At 47.1% G+C, this 27251-nt stretch overlaps 1 protein-coding gene across 2 annotated transcripts in view; it reads left to right on the forward strand.

Annotated features, from left to right (window-relative positions):
* The first annotated feature begins 15068 nt into the window (after nucleotides 1-15068).
* Nucleotides 15069-27251, forward strand: part of EIF4G2 (eukaryotic translation initiation factor 4 gamma 2) — a 30825-nt gene continuing 18642 nt past the window's right edge. The window contains exon 1 of one of the 2 annotated variants that reach the window (XM_069740473.1): nucleotides 15069-15286. The gene's annotated coding sequence lies outside the window, so the exon portion shown is untranslated. The remainder of the gene's footprint in view (nucleotides 15287-27251) is intronic. The other variant, XM_069740472.1, reaches the window with a different exon arrangement.

Genomic DNA, 27251 nt, shown 5'->3' on the forward strand with positions numbered 1-27251 from the left:
AAGAGGCTACCTAACCATTAAAGGAAATTTCTATATATTTGGGGCAGCTACCAACCGTGACAACCCAGGGCACACCAAGAAAAACAACTACGATAGCACAGTCAATAAAAGTGGCAGAAAACTGTTGAACCTATGCCAAAACCTCGGATTTCATATCCTTAGTGGATGCACCAAGGGAGACTCATTGGGTTGACGCACCCAAAACCCCTACGTGGCCAGCAACGTGATAGACTATGCTATCACAGATATGAACCCTACAAGCACTGGCGCCTTTATAGTCACCTCACAAACACATCTGTCAGACCAGAACCAACTGCTCCTATATATCAAATCCAAAAACAAATCACCCACACAAACTCTGCAGCAAACGGGCCACTTAAGCTCGCCTCCATCTTTCAAATGGTCCAAGAGGTTGGCCCCAAAATATGCAGATGCCATCAACAGATCAGAGATCAAGGAAAAGCTCCGACACTTCCATAATAACGTGTATGAACTTATCTCAGAAGGAATGCACCTAGTGGTAAGGGAGCTTAACGACATATTCTATGCCATGGCAGAAATGTCGACCTGAAAAGATGCAGCAAAGAGAGGCTGAGTAAACAAAATCACAACAATTTGTTTGACAAGAAATGTAAAACAATAAGGAAGGTCCCAAGAATGGCCTCAAATATAAGTCACAGAGACCCAAACAACCCCACTCTGAGAGAAGCAATATAATAAAAATACAAAACCATCCTCAAAAATAAAAAAGCAAAACCACATTTGCACCAAACTCCTCCAGCTCCAGGATTGCTCTTGAAGACAACAGCTTTTGGGAACTATGGAACCACCTTGGATCCAACCGAAAAAGAGACAACCTCCACATCCAGAACAGCAACACCTGACTCCAGTACTTCAAGGACCTTTACAAAGGCATCCCAAGTGAAGATCTGAACCCGGCACAAAAAGAGCTTGTGAATAAACTGAAGGATATGGGGGAAAAATATGAAAATATGGGGGACACGCCGATTACATTGTCAGAAATAACAGAAAGGATCACACTGATAAAAGGTTTAAAAAAAAAGCTAGCGGCCCAGATAGGATCCTTCCAGAAATGCTAAAATACAGCCCTCCAGACATCCAGGCTGTGATGGCAAAATTATTCAATATTGTACTACAGGCTGGCTACTCTCCCAAAAACTAGAACCAAGGACTGATAACCCCGATACATAAAAACAGGGACCCAGCAAACTACTGGGGGGATATGTGTCAGCAGCAATCTGGGGAAACTCTTCAACTGTGGATCCTCGCCTTCCTCAAGCAACACAACATCCTTAGCAAAAGCGAAGAGGGTTTCATGCCAAACCTCTGCATCACCGACCACATCTACCCCCTACACAGCCTCATCAAGAGCCACATCCACAATACAAAACATGGGAGGATCAATGCCTGCTTTGTGGACTTCGACTTAAGGTACCTTCACACTGAACAACTTAACAACAAGAACGATAGCGATCCGTGACGTTGCAGCATCCTGGATAGCGATATCGTTGTGTTTGACACGCAGCAGCGATCAGGATCCTGCTGTGACATCGTTGGTCAGAGCTAGAAGGCCAGAACTTTATTTCGTCGCTGGATCACCCGCTGACATCGCTGAAACGGTGTGTGTGACCCCGATTCAGCAATGTCTTCACTGGAAACCAGGGTAAACATCGGGTTACTAAGCGCAGGGCCGCGCTTAGTAACCCGATATTTACCCTGGTTACCATTGTAAATGTAAAAAAAAAAAAAAAACACTACATACTTACATTCTGGTGTCTGTCGCGTCCCCCGGCGTTCTGCTTCCCTGCACTGTGTCAGCGCCGGCTGGCCGTAAAGCAGAGCACAGCGGTGACGTCACCGCTCTGCTTTAGGGCCGGCGCTTACACAGTGCAGGGAAGCAGAACGCCGGGGGATGCGACAGACACCGGAATGTAAGTATGTAGTGTTTTTAGTAACCCGATGTTTACCCTGGTTACCCGGGAACTTCGGCATCGTTGGTCGCTGGAGAGCTGTCTGTGTGACAGCTCTCCAGCGACGAAACAGTGATGCTGCAGCGATCGGCATCGTTGCCTATATCGCTGCAGCATCGCTTAATGTGACGGTACCTTTAGGGTATGTGCACACGTCAGGATTTTTTCCTGACAAAATCCTGAGAATTCTGCCAGAAATCCGCGTGCTTTTTTCGCGCGGAATTTGCGCGTTTTTTGCGTTTTTTTTTTTAATTTTCCGGAATGACCTTTTTGATAGGAAATCCGCAAAAAAAAAACGGAAAAAGATAGAGCATGTCCGAATTTTTTGCTGTATGCGTTTTTTTTGTGGAAAAAAACGCTAACATCTGCACAAAAAATGCGGAATGCATTCTAAAAGATAAAGAAATACGGCAGCACTCACCAATCTTCTGTGCAGGTTACTTTATTAGTGCATAGACTTCACGGCACGGGGGTGTATACCAAGGTAATGTGAGGGCTGAACGACGGCCGTTTCGCACCTCGAGGTGCGAAACGGCCGTTGTTCAGCCCTCACATTACCTTGGTATACACCCCCGTGCCGTGAAGTCTATGCACTAATAAAGTAACCTGCACAGAAGATTGGTGAGTGCTGCCGTATTTCTTCATATCTATATGCACGTTCTCATGTTTCTGCGGCCATAGCACCCGACATCAAGAGCAGACCAGCAGAGGTTCATTCTCCGGACCGTTCATTGTGAGTTTGGCTTTAGTGGTGCGGATCCCTCTCTCTTTTTTTTTCTTTTATTTGCCACTCTAAAAGATAGGATGCATAATGTTAGCGTTTTTTTACCGGATTTATAGCGTTTTTATAGTGAAATTCCGCAAAAAAAACTCTAAAAATCCTGACGTGTGCACATACCCTTAGTGTGGCACCCAGGTCTATTCCTAAAACTGCTGGGGAGCGGAATAGGAGGCAAAACAAATGATGACTCAGCAAAACTAAGGTTTTTTTTCCCAGTATTTAGCCAATGTAGTAAAAAACATGTTGTATTTTCCCAGTCTAGAAGCAGAACTGTTATCCGTAAAGCATATGCCAGCTAAAAGACTCACTGTAAAATTAGAAGGTGACAAGTGTGCAATTCTAGATTGAAAGTGGCTGATCGCTTAATGCCATAGAAGATAAGCATTTACATCTTTTCAACTCAGTAAAGGGACAGGTGAAACCCTGCGCACATGGACACAATGTCTGCATCCACACATGGCATAGACATTCAGGTTACAGATATCTAAAAGGCATTACAGAACTGCAAAAAATGGAACCTGACAAAAGATATAAAAGGTAACAGGATGATATCACTGGAAAGAAGTACAGGAGAAAAAGCTGGCCCAAGTCAGCAAAAGTCAAAGGCTGATATAACCGAGCCCAGATACAGAACCAATATATTCAATAAAAGAAAACAAAGGTAAACCAGCTGTACGTCTCTCGTGGACAACGAGCACAATCAACGTATATGAACCCACTTTTCGGGAAGACAACTTTCGGCTCTCAGAAGGATGGAACCAAATACATGGATATAGGTACATGAGCAAGAGAAGACTACCGGGAAAAATAAAGGTGTCGAATTATTGAAAGATCTGTTGAAAGAGGAATAGTAAGAAGTCATGGAAAGACAGATTAAACTTCTGAAGGATCATAAAAACAGCTGAGGCAAAGTCAATGCCTGGTAGATAAAGAGAAAGGGAGTAAGATGCATGAAGAAGAAACATCACAAGACAGAAAGTGTTATGTCTTGTTCAGGCTACCGAAGAAAAAGAGGACAGAATCCACATCATGATCATTGAAGGGAACAACAAGGAAGATCTAATACAGAGTATGCCACAATTGTAGTATTTGGTCTAGAAGGTCCCTTGGACTCCAGATTGATACATTGTAACAAACTGCTGTAATTTGTTCTGAAAAGGATTGTAACAAACTCTCAGAAGTAAGAAGTATCCGGTCTAATTACCTCTGAGATGTTTAGTAAATGTAAATCTCGCTCATGCTTTTTGTTCGCTAGATGTGACGACTGGTCAGCGTTACCCCTTATCGTCTCTCGTGTCCTTGCAGATGTTCTTGTGAATTCTCTGGGGCAGAGTTTGCTCAATAGATGAGAATGGGCATTACGTTACCATCGCTGATAGCATTTATCAGAAATTCCCTCCATAAAATGTGACAATGAGATGCGTCAGTAAGTGCTGTACTTTAATATAACCCAATTCCAAAACAAGAACGCAAAAAAAGTGCCCCACAGCATAAACACGGAGGACTGTGGAAACCAGGAAAACCTAGACAGAAAAAGTCCTCCAAAGAGTCATGTAAAAAATATATAATTTATTGAACCATATCTAAAACATGTTTGGGATGATATCATACAGAACAGAATGGACAAAACAAGCAAAACATTGGACAGCGAGATTAATCAGGTCCGACAATACTAAATACATAGAGAGCAACAGTAGGGTCTCTACATGGATAAATAAGAGCACAGTGCTTAAAGGGAACCTGTCACCCCCAAAATCGAAGATGAGCTAAGCCCACCGGCATCAGGGGCTTATCTACAGTATTCTGTAATGCTGTAGATAAGCCCCCGATGTATCCTGAAAGATGAGAAAAAGAGGTTAGATTATACTCACCCAGGGGCAGTCCCGCTGTGGTCCGATCCAATGGGCGTCGCGGTCCGAGGCCTCCCATCTTCATAGGATGACGTCCTCTTCTTGTCTTCATGCCGCAGCTCTAGCGCAGGCGTACTTTGTCTTCCCTGTTGAGGGCAGAGCAAAGTACTGCAGTGCGCAGGCGCCGGGAAAGGTCAGAGAGGGCCGGCGCCTGCGCACTGCAGTACTTTGCTCTGCCATCAACAGGGCAGACAAAGACCGGCTGCCCCGAAGCCACAGCGTGAAGACAAGAAGAGGACGTCATCCTATGAAGATTGGAGGCCCCGGGCCGGACCGCGACGACATCAGACCGGACCGCCCACCCAGGTGAGTATAATATAACCTATTTTTCTCATCTTTCAGCATACAACGGGGGCTTTCCAGAATTCTGTAAATAAGCCCCTGATGCTGGTGGGCTTAGCTCATCTTCGATTTTGGGGGTGACAGGTTCCCTTTAATATATATCAAGTGCAAAGATACACAAAGATAAGGACCAAGCACATCTAGGACTAGTTGTTTAAGTAAAGTAATACAATGCTTAGTGAGCAAAATTACTTGGGAGTTTTATAGAGGAGAATCATTTCTCTGCACACCATAGCCAAACATAAAGACATAATAAAAAGAATACATAGTAAGTGCTGGCTCAAAAGTGCATATAATTACCCAAGTCCAGGCTGCTACAACGTACCCCCTGAAGCGCATTTCGAGAACCTCCTCCTCAGAAGGGGTGCATCATCTCGCTGCCCAATGTTTTGCTTGTTTTGTCCATTCTGTTCTGTATGGTGTCATCCCATTTTAAACATGTTTTAGATATGGTTCAATAAATTATACATTTTTTACATGACTCTCTGGAGGACTTTTTCTGTCTAGGTTTTCCAATTCCAAAACAAGGTTGGGCCGCTGTGTAAAATGTAAAGAAAACAAGAAGGCGATGATCTAGAAATCTCTTATAGCCATTATTTTATTCACAGCAGAAGACAGGACACTGATCAGAAAGTGAATGTTGGACATTTTTCCATTTTTTTTGTTTAAATGAACTCATTTAGAAATTGTCGGCAGTGAACCATCTAAAAAAAAAAAAGTTGTGTCCGGGCCGAGTCCCCTTTTCTTCTTACAACAGTAAATGTTTGAGAAGTGGATGGAGTCTTTGCAACGCATGCGCCCAGACAGGTTGGCGCAAGCGAGGATTGTGGCCCCACAGGTAGCTGCCAGGGTGGCGTCTGGCAATGGCAGCTGACCCCCAAAGGGGCAGGACACTGTAATGACAGATGCAGGCAAGTACTGTAGATATACTGTCTGGCTCAGCTGATACATACACTTCCGGTATTCTGCCCACAGTATCCACCATACACAGCAGATACACCGCAGTCCTATGTAGGATATACTTATATTTCTCATTCCCCCGCAGCTCTCAATGTAGCCTCGCACTCTGGGGACTGCCGCCATTTTTCTAAATACGACTGATCTTCATACAAATAAGTATCATATTATCATACAGGTCGGCTATAGTTGCCACCCATTTGAACTGTCCCCATTACCTCGTGACTAGTGGACCATACACGTTGAAACATAATGTATGTTACCATGCTAATCCATTGTGTTCCTTTAGGGATTGTTCCGTGTGGAATATCTTTGAATGAACTAATGTCTTTGGGATTTTATGTAACTAATTAATTTGTGATTTTAAGCTTTGTATATCTGAATTGTCTCTCGTGGAATTTTTTCTCTTGCAGCGAAGTAATGAATAAGGCCTGGTTAGGTCGAAACGTCTACGGTTCAATATAGAAAAACAAGAAAAAAAAAAACATCACCAAAAGAAAACAAAGGGTGCAAAAAATCCTTTCAGGTATGTACCAAACCTCATGCTATAGTCCAAAAAAACCGAAGGCAGCACTCCAATAGAAAAAATAAATGTGATTTATTGGCCCATGTGCAACATTTCTGTCCAAGATGTGGGCCTTTCTCGAGCCGTTTCAATACAGTCGCTTTTGTAACGTAATCTGATTTTTCCTGCGATTTGCCCATTTTTGTTGATTTTTTTCACTGACTTTAATAAATGTTTTTGCATCAGCAAAATTAGAGTGTGCGGTGAATTCTAATTACATGGACTAAGGGTCAACCGGCCCGTTACATCGGCACCTTGCTATTGGACAGAGTGCAGGCCAATACTCTCTTCTCAGCTGATACATAGACAGGCAAGTACTGGCGGACACGGGTGATGGACAGGCGGACCGATGCAGGCGGGCATGGCTGACACTCTGGCAGGCAGGTGGGCACGGTTCAGACTGGAGGGACAGGTACATTTTCAGGAAGGACTGGGACACAGGCAGGTATGACTGGAATACAGGGACGAACAGGACCCAGTGCAGACTGGACAGACAAGGAGCCACAGGTGCGGCACAGATGCAGAGCCACAGGTGCGGTATAGATGCAGAGCCGCAGGTGCAGTACAGATGCAGTCCCGCAGGTGCAGAACAAATGTAGAGCTGCAGGTGCAGTACAGATGCAGAGCCGCCTATGCGGTATAGATGCAGAGCCGCCGGTGTGGTACTGATGCAGAGCCGCAGATGCGGCACAGATGCAGTCCCGCAGGTGCAGAACAGATGCAGAGCCGCAGGTGCAGATCAGGACTGACGGGACCAGTTTTACACAGGTACTTACAAAGAAGTAGCAAGTGTAGACAAAGATCACTAACGTCGTGCAGAGACAGCAGAATAGAGTTGGGTGCTGGTTCACATACTGCAGGTTTTTTAGACAAGTGTCAGTACAGATACTGCAGCTCTTTAGGAGGTAGAATCAGGTTCAGACACTGCAAGTTTAAGGAATAGGGACAGCGGCAGACACAGCAGAAAAGGGAAAGGTCCAGACTCGGAAACAAACAGGTACAGGAATAGGTAGTAATTCAGACAAGGACAGACAAGTACAGGTTCAGGATTCAGGACTGGGTACTCAGTTCCCAGGGTGATGGAAACAAGTGAGGTCAGGTACAGACCTGGGTATACAGCCCCAGGGTGGCAGAAACAAGACAGGACCTGTCAGCTCAGTAGTTGACCACAGACTGGAGTGCAGTCCACAGACACTCTGCCCCCATAGTTAACCATCAAAATGCCACAGTCCCTATTGACAGCAGCATTTAAGGGGTTAAAGTACCACAGACTGTGCCAACACTGATTGTGGCTGATGCAGCAAGTTGTCTGCTTTAGTGTACAGCTGCTGGATTGTCACCTGTATCAAGATGCTATTCTCTTACATCACAGGTCAGTAAAAAGACGTATCGGTGGTCACTAAGGGGTTAATATTTGCAAATGCACACAGGAACAAAAACCTTAATTTTCAGAGACATGTCCTGTGGTCTGATGAAACTAAAAATGAACTTTTTGGGGCATAATGACCATCGTTACGTTTGGAGGAAAAAGGGAGAAGCTTGGAAGCCTAAGAACACCATCCCCACTGTGAAACATGGTGGTGGCATCATCATGTGGGGTTGTTTTGCTGCAGGAGGGACTGGTGCACTTCACAAAATGGATGGCATCATGAGAAAAGAAGATTATGTGGCAATACTGAAGCAACATCTCAAAACATCAGCCAGGAAGTTAAAGCTTGGGCGGAAATGGGTCTTCCAAATGGACAATGACCCGAAGCACACTGCCAAAATGGTAACAAAGTGGCTTAAGGATAACAAAGTCAATGTTTTGGAGCGGCCATGACAAAGCCCTGATCTCAATCCTATTGAAACGTTATGGGCAAAGCTAAAAAGGCCGGCGGTGTGGGCAAGGCGACCTACAAACCTGGACCAGTTACACCAGTTTTGTCAGGAAGAATGACCCCAAATTCTGACCAACTATTGTGAGAAGTTTGTGGAAGGAGATCCCAAACGTGTGACCCAAGTCATTCAGTGTAAGGGCAATGGTACCAAATACTAATGAAATGTATGTAAACTTTTGATTTTGCAGTAAGTAATAAAAATGCCCTAAACATTCTCTCTCTCTCTCTCTCTCTCTCTCATTATTCTGGCACTCGGCAAATATTAATAATTATGGTAAACCTAATTGACCTAAAACGGGAAAGGTTTATTCTGATTTCATGTCCGATATTGAGAAAAACGTGAATATGTGACTTTTTATACAATGTATGTAATCTTCTGGTTTCAACTGTATGTGGTGCGGCTGAACCTAATCCATACATGACAAAAAAAACAAATGTAAGAAAAAAACGATCAGAAAAAAAAATTACAGCTCGCACTGCAAAAAAAAAACAAGCTCTCACACATCTATAAGTAATATAAAGAGTTACAAGTCTCACAAAATGGCACCATAAAACAAATGTTTTTAATTATTTTTTTAAAAGCAGTAAAATATTTTTTATTTAAAACTCTTTAAATTTGTCATTTTTAATTTAAAAAAATGGAGACGTTTAAGAAGAATGAATTACAAGCCTCTACTAAATTCCCTCTACCGTCGCTTCCAGTACTGGTTCTTTAGGGGTGTAAGGAAATTCTGAGACCATGTGAAAAAATTGGGCAGCGGGCGGTCATGTGACTGCAAGTAAATAATTGGCAAACTTCTGAACACATTCCAACTAGACATGTCTGGCCTCGCTCAATAATACTGCAATAAGTGAGTCTGTGCAAGTCTAGTCGGCACGTGACAGCATGTATGCAAATCGTAGACTTGCGGTCATGCACTCGTCGCTCATGTGTTATGATCCAGTGACCTTGGAGCCGCATGGAACTTTCTCTGGAGTAGGTGGTAACTATACTGACCGCAAATCCTGAACTTAACACCGCAACTAGAAGTAGCCGTGGGTGTGCCTAACAAATCCTAGACACCTCGACACAGCCGGAGGACTAAATACCCCTATAGATGGAAATAGGAATTCTACCTTGCCTCAGAGCAGAACCCCAAAGGATAGGCAGCCCCCCACAAATATTGACTGTGAGTAGTAGAGGAAAAGACACACGCAGGCAGGAAACAGGATTTAGCAAAAGAGGCTACTCTAGCTAACATAGGAAAGGATAGGACAGAATACTAAGCGGTCAGTATTAAAATCCTTCCAAAAATATCCACAGCAGAAAATACAAAAATTCCACCATCTGACTAAAGATGTGGAGCGTATATCTGCAACTCCAGAGAATCCAACAAGACTTGAGAAAACACTGACACAGTCTAAGCTGGACAAGAGAAAACAAATGAATAGCACAGAATTATTAAGCACACAGCATGTGTGCCACAGAAACAAAAACCAGACACTTATCTTTGCTGAATTGGCAGCAAGGCAGGAGGAACCATTCAAAGATCCAAAACCTCCCACAACCATGGACAACTGGCAAGGACTAATGAATCCTGCACACCTAAATACCCCAGTCAGAACTGCAATCAGCAGAAACACCTGACCAGGACTGCAACTCAGGGACAACTGCATTACCACCTACAACCACTGGAGGGAACCCAAAAGCAGAATTCACAATACTCATGGCACGCAGTTCAAGCAATGGGAAGATTCACAAGTCTGCAGTTACAGAGTGACTGCAGACTTGTAGCCTACGTCCGAACAACCCCTTTCTGTGAACAGCTATGTTTTACTACGGGATATGGATTGGGTACAAATTCCTAGCTTGTTGAAAGGTCTGTCAAACTGCTCTTTACCAGTCCATTATCGGTGGCAAATAGATGGATGGCTCAGACCATCCAATCTGATTCTTAGAGAAACATTGTGGTACAAGAATGTGGAAGCCACATATCGCAGCAGAAGCACTGTCGGCACCAGAGGTTGACGATTGTCCTTTGTCTCCACTAGGTATCTGAATGAGGAGGACATGGAGGACTATATGGGCCGTTACTGATCTCATCCACTGCAGAATGAGGTTCCCTGACACCATGAGTTTCAGTCAGTATTCAGCCCATTAGTCCACCACTGCTGCTGTAAAATCTAATTTCCAGAGAGGCCTTTGTATTTCCTCAATGACATTTCTGTTTTCCCTGATCCCTGGTGAGGAGCCTTCTTCTTCTAAGAGATATCACTGCGGGTGCTAAGGAACCAATTTCTTAGGAGAACCTTCCCACTGAGGAGTTGGATGAGAACGGTCAGGTTTTGGACTGGGATGAGGCAGATGATTAGATAAAGAGGATGATGTCAGAAGAGAAAAGTGGTGGCTTCAGGGATCAAGGACGTGTGCCCAAACTTTAATGAATGCTTAATGACTAAGTGAAACACATGAAAAGCATGTATTTTGTGCATTTTCATGCAGAAAAAAAAAGTTGCAATAAAGTCTCATGTGAACTGTGTCAACCAGAAACATAAAAATAACACGGTGTAACTTAACACTGATCAGAAAGTTGCTTGAATAATGCATGCAATAACTGTTCTTAGATATGCAAATTGCCTCCCTCTTCAGAGAAAAAGAGGACTTGAACTCTATAGCGCCAACAGTTGGAAGTAGCGATCCTACAAGTCACAATCAACCCTTTAACGAGTCTTGTAATATGATTTAGGATAAAAGCTAAATCAGTTCTTGGATACACATTTCTGTGAAGGGCTGTGGCGTTACTTCTCAGACCAGCCCTTTAACGAGTGCCCTCCTAGGCACTTTATAACAACCACGCTTGTCCGTGCCCAGCAAGGTACCAACGTCAGCCTGCACTAATTTAATGAAAGGTGAAAAGTGTCCTTCAGGTAGAAGGCAGTCTGTTCTCCTGTAGACGGGACATCCTTGAACTGAGGAATAAGAATAAATATGGAATATTCTGACAAAAATGGGCTACGGACAGTAACTATGGGTGAGTCTGCTCCAGCAGTTTGCTTGATGGTCACCTCTGATGCTTTTTCTTGCTCAAGCCGCTAAGCCACTTACTCCACCTCTGGCCCTTCTGAGTGAGTAGACGCGAGTCCTCCTTCCTGGCAGGGCTGTGGAATCGGTAAGCCAAACCTCCAACATTTCCATGACACCGACTCCACCAAAATGGCCTCTGACTCCATAGCCCTGCTTCCTGGGCAAGCACACGGCACAAGCAGGCCTTCAATAGGAGCAGAAATCGGCTTTCGCACCAGTCACTGAAGGCTACAAAGGTGGCAGCTGTGACCTGGCTCTTCTCCATCAGGATAAACTCCACTTGGTCTCTGCGCTAAGTGTTCCAGCATGAGCTTCATCTGATTGATCTTCTAAGATCTAACCATCACTATTCACTTGGATGAGTCCATAACTTTGGTTCCTACAGTTCTGGTTTGTTCTGGACATCCATCTTACCCTCAGAACCACCATGTCAGCCAGGACTCACACCCAGGTCAGATCGTTAATCCAATACAACTGCAGGCCAATTCTCAGCTTCAAATCTTGCTGACTACGCCAAACCAAAATATGTTTGTGGCCCTTTCAACACCAGACAGAGCTACCAGGTGCAGATAGAAACAAACACGGAAGGGTTCACTTAAACTGGTCGACTCGAAGTGAGACAACCAAGCGCGATGGTTACAGTATCTCATATGCGGGTGCGAGAGTAAGAGTTAAACATTGGCACAAATTCTGGCGGTTCCGCTTCCATACTCAGCTTAGCAGTTCCACAATAACAGGAACAGTCTCTTAGCTTGGTGTCTACACTAGCTTAGTAGACAGTGGGACACAGCTTGGAGGGTATTGTGGTATGGAGCTTGTCAGTTACGCCCCAAAAGGTCCACAGGTGCTGTATCGCAGGATCAGTACTTAATGTTCACGTATAAATTCAGGGTATATAAAAAAAAACTTTGAGATCCTCACACATCCAGCAGATTCCAGAATGCAGTCTTCCTTACAACGTCATTACCATCTCAGGCCTTGGCGATGGGCACCATCTTTTCTCACTCTAGGACGCAGCGCAAATTTACATTATGGTCCGCAGTTCCTACTGCCATCTTGGAAAACGCTATCTCAGCAAAGCTGAGCAAGAAATCATCCTGTACGGCATGCACGCCTAGAATGGAGCCTGCGTGCCGCCATGCTCAGGTGACCTATGGCCTCAACCAGTCTGCACACATTTTCCGACACAGCCTCGGCATCACGTACATTTACATGCATTTATTGAATCAAAAGAATATGCAGCATGTAAACCATACACAGGGGGCTACCGGGCCTTTCTTTCACAGGCTGTGGTAGTTGTTACACTCCTCAACATTGAAACTGCAACAGCAAGAAGGAAAACTCATGGAATTATGGAAATCACAGGACGTATGGACGTGGCGAATATGGAAATCAGAGGAGACGTCATTGGTGCAACCTGTGCAGCCATACTGGGGTCCAAAAGGTAACGGGGTCACTACCCAGGGCTGTGGAGTCGGTAAGCCAAACTTCCGACTCCTCAATTTCCATGATGTCGACTCCGACTCCACCAAAATGGGATCCGACTCAGACTCCAACACCACAGCCCTGTCACTGCCACCTCAAAAGCAGGTGGAATTGTACATTATGAGAAGCTAATGGGCTGCAACAAACCCATATACTGTCCCCCATTAATCTAATATCTCCTCATATCTGATCTACCCCCCAGTGTGTATCTGATAACTCCCCCCGTATATCCGATAACCCTTTCATGTATCTGATAATCCTGTGTATCCAATAAACCTAGGTGAAGCCAAGAAACATCCCCATGTATCCGATAACCTTTCCGGGTTTCCGGTAATTCCCCCTTGTATCCAATCCTCTCATCTGATAGCCCTCCAATGTATCCAATAGACCCTCATGCATGTTTTGCTTCCGCAGCCATAACGTCATGCCGTATACCACAGTGCCGCCGTATACCCAACACACCACATACCCATCAGGCTGTATACCCACCGGGCTGTATACTCATTGCACTGCCGTATATCCCCTGGGCCGTATACCCAATATTCTGCCGCATACCCACCGTGCCGTGCTAGCGTATACCCACTGGGCCGTATACCCACTATGCTGCCTTATACCCACCGTGCTGGCGGTCCGGGTAATACCAGTGCGCGATTCGCTTGGATATGTGGGAGAGGACCTTACTGCAGCACTCGGGTCAGTTCGTCTCCATTTTCCCTTTCTAGCTATTAGGATTGAATGCTAGTATGAACACCGCCCTAATAAGCTGCAGCGTCTCCTCTGATTTTCTCATAAAAAATTGGAAATGGTGCAGCGAACGTCCGCCATTATCACAGGCAGGCGGAGCAGAGCCCCGGGGATGGAGGGTGAGCTGAGCCCCGGGGATGGAGGGTGAGATGAGCCCCGGGGATGGAGGGTGAGATGAGCCCCGGGGATGGAGGGTGAGATGAGCCCCGGGGATGGAGGGTGAGATGAGCCCCGGGGATGGAGGGTGAGCCCCGGGGATAGCGGGGGGAGGTGAGCCCCGGGGATGGAGGGGGAGGTGAGCCCCGGGGATGGCGGGTGAGGTGAGCCCCGGGGATGGAGGGTGAGCCCCGGGGATGGCGGGGGGAGGTGAGCCCCGGGGATGGAGGGGGAGGTGAGCCCCGGGGATGGAGGGGGAGGTGAGCCCCGGGGATGGCGGGGGGAGGTGAGCCCCGGGGATGGCGGGTGAGGTGAGCCCCGGGGATGGCGGGGGAGGTGAGCCCCGGGGATGGAGGGTGAGCCCCGGGGATGGCGGGGGGAGGTGAGCCCCGGGGATGGAGGGGGAGGTGAGCCCCGGGAATGGAGGGGGAGGTGAGCCCCGGGGATGGCGGGTGAGGTGAGCCCCGGGGATGGCGGGTGAGGTGAGCCCCGGGGATGGCGGGTGAGGTGAGCCCCGGGGATGGAGGGTGAGCCCCGGGGATGGCGGGGGGAGGTGAGCCCCGGGGATGGAGGGGGAGGTGAGCCCCGGGGATGGAGGGGGAGGTGAGCCCCGGGGATGGAGGGAGAGGTGAGCCCCGGGGATGGAGGGAGAGGTGAGCCCCGGGGATGGAGGGGGAGGTGAGCCCCGGGGATGGAGGGTGAGCCCCGGGGATAGCGGGGGGAGGTGAGCCCCGGGGATGGAGGGGGAGGTGAGCCCCGGGGATGGCGGGTGAGGTGAGCCCCGGGGGATAGAGGGTGAGGGTCGCATCACTCAATTACACAATCAGGGTGACTACACACAAGCAAACAAAGGAGCCGGAAATGGGAGGCTCCCTCACCCCACAGCCCGGGTGCTGGCCAGTAAACACTCTCCTGTGACCAGGGCCGTCCATTAACACTTTCCATCTGGAAAGAAGACCCCAAAACCCGGCGGCGCCCCCTCACAGCCCCCGCAGTGTGTGTACGCAGTCTACGCACACTACCCATCTTCGTGAATAGCGCTGCTGCACTGCGGCTGTGCTGCGCCTCAACCCACCCGACTAGCAGGGACACGCCCACTGCTCTCAGATTGGCCTTCCATCCCCCACCGGCCACGTCCATCATCAGTCCTTGCATTGTGACTGGCTGGACCGTTACTATTTTCCCCACCCTGCAGACTGAGAGCAGGTTAGGCTGAGCTCGTTGATAAAGTTTGTCCAGTGTGCTTCCCCGGGATTCGCTGAGTGATAGCGGAGGTGTCGGCATCGCGGCAGCTGCTCCGTACACGGGACCCGGCCGCTCCCCTATCCCCCCCCGTTCCCTCAGACCCGTTTTTTTTCTCTCTGGGATACGCTCCACACTGCGTCAGGAAACTGCCGGGACTCTAGGAGAGGTGAGAAGCGACGGCTCTCCGCCTAAGATGGCGGACACTGAGAAAATGGCGGCGGCTGGATGGGGATGGCGGGGCCCGGGCTGTGGATGGGGGGGGTCCGTCTATCGGTATCTCCTTACATCACTGCGGTAATGGCTGAGGGGAAGGACAGATGACAGGCACAGGGCAGCGGGGGCCACAGCATCGCCCGGCTATGGCCCGGCATGGGCCCTTTGTTTCCAGATGTGCCCCCCCTATATATCCGGCATCATATGGTGTAATGGTGCCCCCCATATATTACCTGGACCCCCCTATGTAAGGTGTCATGTGGTATAATCCAGGGTGTAATGATGCCCCCCCATATTTATTACCTGGACACCCCCTATGTAAGGTGTCATGTGGTATAATCCAGGGTGTAATGATGCCCCCCCCATATATTACCTGGACACCCCTATGTAAGGTGTCATGTGGTATAATCCAGGGTGTAATGATGCCCCCCCCCATATATTACCTGGACACCCCCTATGTAAGGTGTCATGTGGTATAATCCAGGGTGTAATGATGCCCCCCCCATATATTACCTGGACACCCCCTATGTAAGGTGTCATGTGGTATAATCCAGGGTGTAATGATGCCCCCCCCCATATATTACCTGGACACCCCCTATGTAAGGTGTCATGTGGTATAATCCAGGGTGTAATGGTGCCCCCCATATATTACCTGGACCCCCCTATGTAAGGTGTCATGTGGTATAATCCAGGGTGTAATGATGCCCCCCCCATATATTACCTGGACCCCCCTATGTAAGGTGTCATGTGGTATAATCCAGGGTGTAATGGTGCCCCCCATATATTACCTGGACCCCCCTATGTAAGGTGTCATGTGGTATAATCCAGGGTGTAATGATGCCCCCCCCCATATATTACCTGGACCCCCCTATGTAAGGTGTCATGTGGTATAATCCAGGATGTAATGATGCCCCCCCCCCATATATTACCTGGACCCCCCTATGTAAGGTGTCATGTGGTATAATCCAGGGTGTAATGATGCCCCCATATATTTATTACCTGGACACCCCCTATATAGGGCTTCATGTGGTATAATCCAGGGTGTAATGATGCCCCCCCATATATTACCTGGACACCCCCTATGTAAGGTGTCATGTGGTATAATCCAGGGTGTAATGATGCCCCCCCCCTTATATTACCTGGACACCCCCTATGTAAGGTGTCATGTGGTATAATCCAGGATGTAATGATGCCCCCCCCCATATATTACCTTGACACCCCCCATGTAAGGCATCATGTGGTATAATCCAGGGTGTAATGATGCCCCCCCCCATATATTACCTGGACCCCCCTATGTAAGGTGTCATGTGGTATAATCCAGGGTGTAATGATGCCCCCCCATATATTACCTGGACACCCCCTATGTAAGGTGTCATGTGGTATAATCCAGGGTGTAATGATGCCCCCCCATATATTACCTGGACACCCCCTATGTAAGGTGTCATGTGGTATAATCCAGGATGTAATGATGGGCCCCCCCCCCCCCCATATATTACCTTGACACCCCCCATGTAAGGCATCATGTGGTATAATCCAGGGTGTAATGATGCCCCCCCCCATATATTACCTGGACACCCCCTATGTAAGGTGTCATGTGGTATAATCCAGGGTGTAATGGTGCCCCCCATATATTACCTGGACCCCCCTATGTAAGGTGTCATGTGGTATAATCCAGGGTGTAATGATGCCCCCCCCATATATTACCTGGACACCCCCTATGTAAGGTGTCATGTGGTATAATCCAGGGTGTAATGGTGCCCCCCATATATTACCTGGACCCCCCTATGTAAGGTGTCATGTGGTATAATCCAGGGTGAAATGATGCCCCCATATATTACCTGGACACCCCCTATATAAGGTGTCATGTGCTGTAATCCAGGGTGTAATGATGCCCCCACCATATATTACCTGGACACCCCCTATATAAGGTGTTGTTATAAACCAGGGTGTAATGATGCCCCCCATATATTACATGGACACCCCCTATATAAGGTGGTGCTATAAACCAGGGTGTAATGATGCCCCCCATATATTACCTGGACACCCCCTATGTAAGGTGTTGTTATAATCCAGGGTGTAATGATGCCCCCCCCCCCCCCATATTTACCTGGACACACCCTATATAAGGCGTTACGTGGTATAATCCAGGGTGTAATGATGCCCCCCCCATATTTACCTGGACACACCCTATATAAGGCGTTACGTGGTATAATCCAGGGTGTAATGATGCCCCATATATTACCTGGACCCCCTCATATAAGGCGTTGAGGTATAAATCCAGGGTGTAACAGTGCCCCCCCCCCCCATATATTACCTGGACCCCTATATAAAGTGGTATAATCCAGGGTGTATTGATGTCCCCCCATATATTATGTGGACACCCACCACCCCTATATAAGGCGTCATGTGGTATAATCCAGTGTGTAATGATGCCCCCTCAATATATTACCTGGAGACCCCTATATAGGGCGTCACGTGGTATAATCCAGGGTGTAATGATGTCCCCATCTATTACCTGGACACCCCCTATATAAGGCATCATGTGGTATAATCCAGGGTGTAATGATGCCCCCGTGTATTACCTGGACACCCCCTTTATAAGGCGTCATGTGCTGTAATCATGGGCCCCCACATATATAAGATGTCATCTATATATATAATTGTCTAAGGGTTTTTCCGTCTGTCTGTCCTGGAAATCCCTGCTCTCTGATTTGTCGAGGCCGCCAGGCCTCGACCAATCAGAGACCGGCACAGCATCAACTTAGAAATCCCGCGTCTGGCGGCCTCGACCAATCAGCAACGGGCACAGCGACGATGATGTCATAAAGGACGTAGACATCTCACGTTTCTGATTCAGCGACGTAGATGTCATAATGGTTGCCATGGCGACGATGATGTCATAAAGGTTGCCTCGACCAATCAGCGACGGGCACAGTGTGCCGCGAATTCTGGAATCATCATTGTCCATATACTACGGGGACATGCATATTCTAGAATACCCGATGCATTAGAATCGGGCCACAATCTAGTGTGTTATAATCCAGGGTGTAATGATGCCCCCCACATATATATTACCTGGACATACCCTATATAAGGCCTCACGTGGTATAATCCAGGGTGAAATGATGCCCCCCCCCCCCCATATATTACATGGACATCCCCTATATAAGGTGTTGTTATAAACCAGGGTGTAATGATGCCCCCCCATATATTACCTGGACACCCTTTATATAAGGTGTTGTGTTATAATCCGGGGTGTAATGATGCCCCCCCCCCCCCATATATTACTTGGACACACCCTATATAAGGCGTCACGTGGTATAATCCAGGGTGAAATGATGCCCCCCCATATATTACCTGGACACCCTTTATATAAGGTGTTATAATCCAGGGTGTAATGATGCCCCCCCCCCCCCCCCCCCCATATATTACTTGGACACACTCTATATAAGGCGTCACGTGGTATAATCCAGGGTGAAATGATGCCCCCATATATTACCTGGACACCACATATTACCTGGATTCCCTCCTATAAGGCGTTGAGGTATAAATCCAGGGTGTAACGGTGCCCCCCCCCCCATATATTACCTGGACCCCTATATAAAGTGGTATAATCCAGGGTGTATTGATGTCCCCCCATATATTATGTGGACACCCACCACCCCTATATAAGGCGTCATGTGGTATAATCCAGTGTGTAATGATGCCCCCTCAATATATTTAATACGAAATAGCGGACTTAAATCAAATTAGCCGCATGAAGAGATCCATCAAGATAAAAACAGAAAACCTTTATTATTCATATTAAAAACATACAACAAGACTAAATCCAATATACAAAACAAAGTGTCCAGTGGGAGGAGGGTGTCCGGCACTACTAATATGGCAAAATAGAAAGAAAGGCATATACGAGCAGTCATATACTGTAATAAATTTCACTAAATGCCATATAGCGAATAAACTGCAGTAAGTACAGGTAAATGGCTGAACATAGACAGGCATATAACAGGACGGAGAAATCTATGTATACAAGGGGGGGCAATAATGCCACCCAAAGCCTCAGCAATAACCTTGTTCCCGTGCTAGTATGCCCGGTCAGCTAAACCAATTGTGCTTCCATTACTAATATCAACCATGTGGCAGATGGAAAGAGTTATAATACATAGTATATTACCTAATCGTGCCAAGAGACCCAGCTCCCACGAGCGCCCCGACGCGCGTTTCGCCCAAGCTTCTTCCGGGGGCGTGACTAGTGTGAAGATAAAACCATCATTTATAGGACCCACTACCAATGGTGAAACGGAGCGTAATGTGGAGGCGTGACTACCACAATGGTAAGAGCGTCCCCCTTGCCTGGCGGCGCATGCGGCAACAGGCTGCTCCGGAAGTATAACTAAGCATTTCCAGGGCAGCGCTCACTGGAACGCAAGCTGGATCGCAAGCGTCTCCAGGACAGAGCGCTCCCAGAAAGCTTGGGCGAAACGCGCGTCGGGGCGCTCGTGGGAGCTGGGTCTCTTGGCACGATTAGGTAATATACTATGTATTATAACTCTTTCCATCTGCCACATGGTTGATATTAGTAATAGAAGCACAATTGGTTTAGCTGACCGGGCATACTAGCACGGGAACAAGGTTATTGCTGAGGCTTTGGGTGGCATTATTGCCCCCCCTTGTATACATAGATTTCTCCGTCCTGTTATATGCCTGTCTATGTTCAGCCATTTACCTGTACTTACTGCAGTTTATTCGCTATATGGCATTTAGTGAAATTTATTACAGTATATGACTGCTCGTATATGCTTTTCTTTCTATTTTGCCATATTAGTAGTGCCGGACACCCTCCTCCCACTGGACACTTTGTTTTGTATATTGGATTTAGTCTTGTTGTATGTTTTTAATATGAATAATAAAGGTTTTCTGTTTTTATCTTGATGGATCTCTTCATGCGGCTAATTTGATTTAAGTCCGCTATTTGGTATTAACTGTTAGTGGAAGTGCCATCCATAGCTCATACATGGACACTTTGTATATAATATACCCCTCAATATATTACCTGGAGACTCCTATATAAGGCGTGACGTGGTATAATCCAGGGTGTAATGATCCTTCCCCACCCCCATATATTAGGCTACGTTCACATTGGCGTTCCGCCAATGTGCGTCGCTGTTGCGCCGGCGACGCGCCCCTATGTTTAACATAGGGGACGCGTGCGTCGTTTTGGTGGCGTTTTTCGCCACGTGCGTCGTTTCCGACGCTAGCGTCGGACGCAAGAAAACGCTACATTGTAGCATTTTCTGTGCGTCCGATTTTCGTCAAAAACGACGCACGCGTCGCAAAACGCACGCGTTTTTGCGCGTGTTTTTACGTGCGTTGCGTCGCCGACGCAGGGCGGCGCAACGCTAGTGTGAACCTAGCCTAACCTGGAATCCCCTACATAAGGGGTCATGTGGTATAATAGCCCCCCCTGTAGGTGAGGCATCATATGGTATAGTAAGGCCCACACACAATATATTGCTTGACACACACACACACACACACACACACACACACACACACACACACACACACACACACACACACACACACACACACACACACACACACACACAGCATCATGAATAATTCAGTGTAAATGGTGAACCCCCCACCCCCCCTTCCCATATGTTACCTGGACTCCCTAATATAAGGCATCTTGTGGTATATTACACTCCCGCTATATGTATATATTTTTTCCGTGTCCCACCCCATATTATATATAATAATCATGGCTGATTACACATGGACCCCCAATACAATATCATGTAGTATAGTAGTGCCCCCATATATTATATTTAATCATCCCAATAACTGATCACACCTGGAGATGAGCCGCCCCTCTGTGTATATGTGGTATAACAGGGCCCCCACTGCCCCCATCCTGTCCCTATAACTGATCACACCTGGAGATGACCCGCCCCTCTGTGTATATGTGGTATAACAGGGCCCCCACTGCCACCATCCTGTCCCTATAACTGATCACACCTGGAGATGACCCGCCCCTCTGTGTATATGTGGTATAACAGGGCCCCCACTGCCACCATCCTGTCCCTATAACTGATCACACCTGGGGATGAGCCGCCCCTCTGTGTATATGTGGTATAACAGGGCCCCCACTGCCACCATCCTGTCCCTATAACTGATCACACCTGGAGATGACCCGCCCCTCTGTGTATATGTGGTATAACAGGGCCCCCACTGCCGCCATCCTGTCCCTATAACTGATCACACCTGGGGATGACCCGCCCCTCTGTGTATATGTGGTATAACAGGGCCCCCACTGCCACCATCCTGTCCCTATAACTGATCACACCTGGGGATGACCCGCCCCTCTGTGTATATGTGGTATAACAGGCCCCCACTGCCCCCATCCTGTCCCTATAACTGATCACACCTGGGGATGACCCACCCCTCTGTGTATATGTGGTATAACAGGGCCCCCCACTGCCGCCATCCTGTCCCTATAACTGATCACACCTGGGGATGACCCGCCCCTCTGTGTATATGTGGTATAACAGGCCCCCCACTGCCGCCATCCTGTCCCTATAACTGATCACACCTGGGGATGACCCGCCCCTCTGTGTATATGTGGTATAACAGGCCCCCCACTGCCGCCATCCTGTCCCTATAACTGATCACACGTGGGGATGACCCGCCCCTCTGTGTATATGTGGTATAACAGGGCCCCCCACTGCCACCATCCTGTCCCTATAACTGATCACACCTGGGGATGACCCGCCCCTCTGTGTATATGTGGTATAACAGGCCCCCACTGCCACCATCCTGTCCCTATAACTGATCACACCTGGGGATTACCCGCCCCTCTGTATATGTGGTATAACAGGGCCCCACTGCCACCATCCTGTCCCTATAACTGATCACACCTGGGGATGACCCGCCCCTCTGTGTATATGTGGTATAACAGGGCCCCCACTGCCACCATCCTGTCCCTATAACTGATCCCACCTGGGGATGACCCGCCCCTCTGTGTATATGTGGTATAACAGGGCCCCCCGCTGCCGCCATCCTGTCCCTATAACTGATCACACCTGGGGATGACCCGCCCCTCTGTGTATATGTGGTATAACAGGGCCCCCGCTGCCGCCATCCTGTCCCTATAACTGATCACAGCTGGAGATGAGCCGCCCCTCTGTGTATATGTGGTATAACAGGCCCCCACTGCCACCATCCTGTCCCTATAACTGATCACACCTGGGGATGAGCCGCCCCTCTGTGTATATGTGGTATAACAGGGCCCCCACTGCCACCATCCTGTCCCTATAACTGATCACACCTGGGGATGAGCCGCCCCTCTGTGTATATGTGGTATAACAGGCCCCCACTGCCACCATCCTGTCCCTATAACTGATCACACCTGGGGATGACCCACCCCTCTGTGTATATGTGGTATAACAGGGCCCCCACTGCCACCATCCTGTCCCTATAACTGATCACACCTGGGGATGACCCGCCCCTCTGTGTATATGTGGTATAACAGGGCCCCCACTGCCACCATCCTGTCCTTATAGCTGGAGTCCCACGCCTATTCTGCATCATACGGTTATACCACCCTGTGCCCCAGCCCTTCCCGTCTCATATTGGATGTGGGCCCCATGTCCTCCCCTGGGGACCCTCTTTATATTGAATGTTATTAACCGTTACACACACCATCCATTATATCCGTATTAGTTGTTATATCCCCCACCCATTATGCGTATACTGATATCTGATGGTGATATCCCCCCCCCCCCCCCAGTCCATTTATATCCAGACTGATTACCGATAATGTTCATACCCCCACTACTACAGCCGTCCTCTGTATTCTTCATGATCACTAGTCATGTATCGTCTCCCTCCCCCCATCCATTATATTCATTACATTATAATTATATTCACAATTATCACTAGTCATGTATCACCCCCCCAATTCATTATATTGACCACTATCAGAAGTTACTGTTGAAGCCAGAAGTTTCCATCCACTACATAAAAAGACACATCTGCATGTTTTTCTCAGTATCTGACATGAAATCAGAATAAACCTTTCCCGTTTTAGGTCAATTAGGATTACCATAATTAATATTTGCCAAGTGCCAGAATGAGTGAGAGTGTTTAAGGCATTTTTATTACTTACTGCAAAGTCAGAAGGTTACATACACTAAGGTTACTATGCCTTTAAACAATTCTGGACCACCCATATGATAATGTCATGTGTTGAAGCTTCTGATAGTTTTTTTTTTTTTTTTTTTTTGCAACACCTGAGATACACACACCTGTGGATGTATTTTAATGCACACCTGAAACACTGCTTCTTTGTGTAGCATCATGGGAAAGTCTAAAGAAATCAGCCAAGATATCAGGAAGAGGATTGTGGACTTGCACAAGTCTGGCTCATCCTTGGGTACAATCTCAAGATCCCTGAAGGTGCCTCGTTCATCCGTACAAACAATTATACGCAAGTACAAACAAGATGGGAATGTCCAGCCATCATCCCGCTCAGGAAGGAGACGAGTAGTGTGTCCCAGAGATGAACGTGCTTTGGTCCAACATGTGTATATCAACCCAAGGACAAAAGCAAAAGACCTTGTGAAGATGATGGCGGAAGCTGGTAAGATCGTGTCAATATCCACAGTGAAAAGAGTACTGTATCAACATGGGCTGAAAAGCCACTCCACCAGGAAGAAGCCATTACTCCAAAGGAAACCAGATTTACCCCTTAGCGACCATGCCATTTTTTTTTTTTAATCTGACCAGTGTCCCTTTATGTAGTAATAACTTCAACATATCCCAGTGACTTCGAGAATGTTTTATTTTTTTCGTGACACATTATACTTTATGATGGTAAATTTAGGTTGATATATTTTGCATTCATTTTATAAAAAATATCAAATTTGACAAGTTAAAAAAAAATTGAAAATTTTCAAACCTTGAATGATTATCCCTTTAATCCAGATAGTCAAACCACACAAAATCATTAATAAATAATATTTCCCTCATGTCTGCTTTACATCCGCTCCATTTGTGAAATGTTGTTTTTATTTTGTTAGCGTTTTAGAAGGTTTTAAAAATGTAGCCGCAATTGGTTTTTTTTTTTTTTTTTGTTTTTTTTCAAGGAAATTTCTAAAACCATTTTTTTGGGGGGGACCTATCCAGGTTTGAAGTGATTTTGGGGTCCTATATATTGTAAATCCCCCAAAAGTGATATGGTCTTAAAAACTGAACCCCACAACGTATTCAAAATTGCTTTTGGATGGTTCTTTAACCCTTCAGGTGCTTTTCATGAATTAATGCAAAGTGGCATGACGGGAATTTTTCCACATACATTTTGATAACTTTTGAACAGGCCGCTATAGCCGGCAAACTACATGTTACTTGGCCATGAATTGCCATGGCAAACCTCAGGACCACACAATCAAGATCTTAGGGTGCCGATGAGTTTAAAGAGGAAGCCCCCACACTTTTAACTATCAAGATGCCATAGTCCCTACTGACCGCAGCATTTAAGGGGTTAAGAGACACTGGTGGTCGCTACGGGGTTAATGTTTTTAAATGCACACAGGAACAAAGACCTAAATTTTGGGAGACGTCCTGTGGTCTGATGAAACTAAAATTGAACTTTTTGGGCATAATGACCATTGTGATATTGGAGGAAAAAGGGAGAAGCTTGGAAGCCTAAGAACACCATCCCAACTGTGAAACATGGTGGTGGCAGCATCATGTTGTGGGGTTGTTTTGGTGCAGGAGGGACTAGTGCATTTCAGAAAATGGATGGTATCCGGAGAAAAGATTATGTGGCAATACTGAAGCAACATCTCAAGACATCAGCCAGGATGTTAAAGCTTGGGCAGAAATGGGTCTTCCAAATGGACAATGACCCGAAGCACACTGCCAAAATGGTTAGTGTCTTAATGATAAAAAAAAAAAAGGATAATGTTTTGGAGCGGCCATCACAAAGCCCTGATCTCAATCCTATTGAAACTTTATGGGCAAAGCTGAAAAGGCCGGTGTGAGCATGGCGACCTACAAACATGGACCAGTTACACCAGTTTTGTCAGGAGTAATGGGCCCAAATTCCGACCACCTATTGTGAGAATCTTGTGGGAGGAGATCCCAAACGTGTGACCCAAGTCATTCAGTTTAAGGGCAGTGGTACCAAATATTAATGAAATGTATGTAAACTCTTAATTTTGCAGTAAGTAATAAAAATGCCCTAAACATTCTCGCTTTCATTATTCTGGCACTTGGCAAATATTAATAATTATGGTAATCCTAATTGACCTAAAATGGGAAAGGTTTATTCTGATTTCATCTTGGATATTGAGGAAAAACATGCAGATGTGTCTTTATATAGTGGATGAAAACTTCTGTATCTATCTAATAATCTCCCCCCCTCCTCCTCCTTGACCATTATATTCCCCACTAGCTATGGCCTTGCCCCATGTAAGTCTCACATGTTACATTTTTTTTTCCCACTTGTTTCCTTCTTGCTGCCATCTCCTGGCTGAGTATCCAGAGCTCCCGACCCCGTTAATCCCAGTTCTGATGTGATATTGGTCGTCACGTTACTGACTTGCACTGGTCACGCTAATCCATGGAGGCTGTACTGGGGGGGGGGGGGGGGTTATTTTTTTGCTTCCTCCTTGGGCTTGTGACTAGTGATATACATGTGCTCACATTTGTATATAGAGTATCGCAGGCCCCGGTATAATGTGCGAGGCTTGCCGATCACACAGGTCATGGGGGAGACATTGCTGCTTTGTGGATATATTAGGCAACGCAGGTGGGAAGTATACCCAAAAAGCATAAGTCTGCAAGGTGCCTGGACGCGGGCCAAGATGTGATGTCTAGACGACGGGGTCTCCAAAATGGCGCATGCTACAGATGGTGGTCCCAGGAAGACGAGCTGGTGGCTGTGATAAAGGCCGGGATACGTGGAGCCGTGCAGCTCACTCTGTCCGGTGCAGACCATCGTTCACCCCCAAGAGGCAGAGAGAAGGGTCTTGGAAGGGAAGAGATGACACCACAGTGCTCTATGGGGTGGAGGAGGCCAGACCCTCTGGAGCAGAGGTGGGGGGTCCTGGCATCATGGAGGTGACTTGATCTTCACAGGACCCCACAAGGTTATCAGGATCTGCTGCCCGCGTGACTGACTGTGACCACCTCCCCGATGAGGGTAACGGAGTCCTATAGGATATTGGGATCGCATCAAGCAGGGGTATATAGGGGGCTCCAACCCTGACGTCCTCCTACACGATGACTTGCATAAATGTGCTGTGAGCTGGCAGCCACGTACGCCGCCTAGCTCCCATGTAGTACCACTGCCAGGTATGAGATGGGGGTGATGAGGAGGCGCCTGCCCTGGTTCACATCTGCAGGTCTGGTTTTTTGAGGCTTTTTATTTTTTCTTTTTTTGTCTCCCTCCTGGAGAACAAAGGAGGCGTCTGCCCCAAGGTCCCTGCTGCACCACCTCCCTCCCTCCTCAGCCATTGTACGCCCCTGGATCCAACCCCCTCCTCCTGCTTAGGAGCCTGCGCTCCTTTGTTGTTAATCCTGCCTTTTTTACTTTATGAATTTGCAGCATAAAACAAAAGCTTCATTGCTTCACATCCCCCCCTTCATCCCACCGCTGCCACTTTCCTCTCCCTCCTGCATTGGACGCAATTATACAACCAGGGCCGTCACATTAATTACCCTGCCATGGGCAGGGAAACAAGTATTGATCTGCGGCCTTTGTCTGCACTGCTGGATGTCATCATGAATCTGCCGAAAAAACATCTCTACATATAGCCAGTGGCTAAAGACAGTCTATTTCTCCCAGGTATCGGCCATTTTAGAAGGACGGAAGCTGGATGTATGTGGCAGAGTATTGATTTGTACACCGC

Source organism: Ranitomeya imitator, chromosome 9 (genome assembly GCF_032444005.1).
Source record: "Ranitomeya imitator isolate aRanImi1 chromosome 9, aRanImi1.pri, whole genome shotgun sequence".
NCBI lineage: Eukaryota > Metazoa > Chordata > Amphibia > Anura > Dendrobatidae > Ranitomeya > Ranitomeya imitator.